This window comes from Tachypleus tridentatus, chromosome 2, assembly GCF_004210375.1.
Source record: "Tachypleus tridentatus isolate NWPU-2018 chromosome 2, ASM421037v1, whole genome shotgun sequence".
NCBI classification, from domain to species: Eukaryota; Metazoa; Arthropoda; class Merostomata; order Xiphosura; family Limulidae; genus Tachypleus; species Tachypleus tridentatus.
In genome coordinates, this window is record NC_134826.1 from 52,723,073 (window position 1) to 52,726,703 (window position 3,631).

The window sequence follows — 3,631 nt, forward strand, 5'->3', positions numbered from 1 at the left end:
GATGTATCTAAGGTATCCAAACACAGAAATCTTCTTCTCTTCTGTCTAGCTGAACTAGTTTTTCAAACCTGAGCTTCCAGATGGCTATTTCTGTGGTGGGTAACCCACTCATCAAAGTGTATACCTTACAGAAGACATCTGGGTCAGTGTATCTCATACGAAGAACCACAGCATGAAATTATCTATTAGTGGTGGAGTGTAAAACGACAAGCACTGATGTTAGCGATAAAACTGAAGCTGTTAAATAAGGTAAAACTCCACTGTCCAGCTGACAGATGTGAAAGGTGTTGTCACGCTAACACTCACATAATATGTCACAGAATTTACAAACGCTACTGTAGAACACGCGTTATGTTGAAGATAACCAACACGAATTGTAGTAAATATGTTATTGAGAGTACGTAGTCACGGAGGTAGGTGAGGAGAAGGGGTTGGACACCCACCCAATATTTTAAGAGAAAGTGTAAAGGATCAGTACCTGTTTATTTAAGTAAACTTTCGTGTAAATCACATGATTTTTTTGTTTTGAAAGACATGCTCCTGTAATGTTGGCTTTGCCCCGATCATGACCACATTCACCAGACGTGTAAACTGAGATAAACTATTTTAACACATTTGTATCCCTACTCAACCCAGTCTCAAACTATATATATACACATTCACTTTTCTTTAATGTTCAAATATAGAACATTATCTCCGAGAGAAAATTCCGAATAAATCAAATCAGCTTGTAAAATGTCGTATAAAATTGGTTCACTGATCATAAGTTGCATTAACTGTCGAAAACATGCCCAAGTAGGCTTACCTGACGAACATGTAATTATAGAGACATCATAATGGAACTTAATGTATAATTATTACACGAATATAAATGCCAATTCTTCTGAAATATTAGAACCAACTGCTAATGATGTGGTGTATAATTATCGTTAACAGTAGACAATTAAAGTTTCTTGCTTGAGGACGTCTTATGCATACGACCTCGTGGCGGGGTGGACTTTCTAACACTTCTCTAACGAGCCGCTGTCCATTAAACACCGAAAACGCATTTTCAGCTGTGTTTATAAACCTTCCAAGGCCACAAATGGACTGTTATCTGGATTACTGTTACCATATCGGCCTTGAGGTAGGCCTGTCATAATTGGAGAATCATTAATAATGCAATGGATTAATTCCGAATCTCCTGATCAACTTTAACATCCTTACTCAGGGACACAAAGGGCTGTCTTTACACTAATGTTTCTTAAAAATCCCTTTTTTTAGCTCACTTTCAACTTTCCTTCTGTAGGGCCTGTATCCGTTGCACCCGATCGTCACATGTCTAAAGAGACCTAAAACCAGGCCAAGAGAGACAGCAACAAGTTAAGTATTTTAATTAAGTTGCTTGCGCACGTTCCTTCCCACCTTTTACACGATATCCTGTTACTAGAGACATAAGGATATATGCATTGCTTCTTGTGTTATATATGACATTACTTCTTATGTTATATATATATATACAGTTGAAGCAAAGTTGTTAAAAGCAATAAATGGAACGGCACAGTTGATACAGTATGTTATTTAAAAAGTTGATATATTATTTAAAACATCACGTTATGATAAGAATCAATTTCATTTCTTATACATAACATAAAACTCATATTTTACCGTACAATAACGACTTAAGCACTTATACATCAGTTTCCTCAAACTATTCACGTGCATTAAGGATGTACGCTGTATACGATAGCCCCTCTCTCCCAAATGAAATAAATGTTGAATTTTTGTCAGGTGTAAAATCAGCTAATGATCTCAGGGTCACGTGATTCTCGCTTTTCGACCTCGCATATCCAGCACCGCCTATGCTGACATCACGTTAATACTCCAAACAGATACTCACGCGTAAGGGTTAGTTAATGTACTCACATAAAATGATTGTTCGCTGTTCGGAGCTAGTCTTATTTAATTATTTAATCTTAGTGAAATTATCTGTCATAATTGAAGAGTATACAGATCTCTAGCACTCTAAAGTCAGTTCAATTATAACCTGCTGACCAGGTCAAAGTGAGTGAGTTTTTTGAATTTTCTAGAGTGACTACATACTCAGAATGTTCTATCCCCAAAGTGGACAGTTTTGCTCCTGACTTGATTTGGTGTGTCTGTTTCGAATTTCGCGCGAAGCGACACTGGGGGCTATCTGCGCTAGCAGTCCCTAATTTTGCAGTGTAAGCCTAGAGGGAAAAAGACAGCTAGTCATCACCAACCACCGCCAACTCTTGGGCTACTCTTTTACCAACAAATAGTAGGATTGACCGTCATATTATAACGCCCCCCCGACTGAAAGTGCGAGTATGTTTGGTGGGACGGGACTCTCGGATTACGAGTCGAGTGCGTTAACCACCTGACCATGCCGGGCCCTCTTGATTTGAATTGAGAATTACATAAGTAGGTTGTACAAATATACACAAAATAAATAAACCAATTACATGACAAACAGGCCCGGTATGGCCACATGGATTAAGGCGTTCGACTCATAATCCGAGGGTCGCGGATTCGAATCCCGGTCGCACCAAACATGCTCGCCCTTTCAGCCATGGGGACTTTATCATGTGACGGTCAATCCCACTATTCGTTGGTAAAGGGTAGCTCAAGTGGCGGTGGGTGGTGATGACTAGCTCTCCCTCTAGTTTTACACTGCTAAATGGGGCCGCTAGCAGACAGCTCGTGTAGCTTTGCGTTAAAATACCAACAAACAAACTCTTGACTAATGAATCGGAGGAAGAGGTCTTTCTGCACCTGATCCTCCTGGGTATACAAATTTTTAACATACCCAAATACCCAAAAAGAAGAAGCGAATCGAACTAATGAATAGTGGGATTGATCATAATATTACACGCCCTCATTCTCATGGCTGAAAAGACGAGCATGTTCAGTAATGCGATTCGACGCTCCTGACTCTCGTCCTGCTGAGACGTCATGTGTGCACGTGTATCAACATAAGAATGTTTACTAAGATAAGTTTGACTAGAACAAGACTATTGAGGAGTTATAAACTAGAACTTAATGTTTAATATCAGTTGTGCTATCGCAGAACATGGTGGCGGCTTTATTACGATTGAAATGTATTATGGTCTGTATGATGGATATTGTTTAACTTGATTGGCTAAAGAAAACAGATAAGCTAATGTATTATTAGTATTCATTGGGTTTAATTATTGATTAATAATTTGTTTATTAATTTGGTCCGTTTGTTGTTAAGCGCAAAACTGCGTAACGGATTATCGGTGCTCTACACATCATTGGCACTGAAATCCGAATTTTAACGTGTAGCTTGCAGACTTACCCGCTGAGTCATAGTGGAGCACGTGGTCAATATAAAGAGTATTCTAACTAAACTGAGTTGTTATCATGGTATTTTGCACTTGATGAACAATTGTCGTAAATTCGACGAAAATCAAATGTTGAGAAGAGTTTGATATATCATAGAATTATTGTTAATAAGATGAGTATTAATTCAATGCTGCTTCACATTCGCACTACTTTAGTACAAAGTATTGAAATTTTAGCATAAAAACAAAACAAATATATTCTCATGGATGCAACAGAACACTTCTAGAACTTAATGTCAATCAAATAATTTCAAGAAATAAAA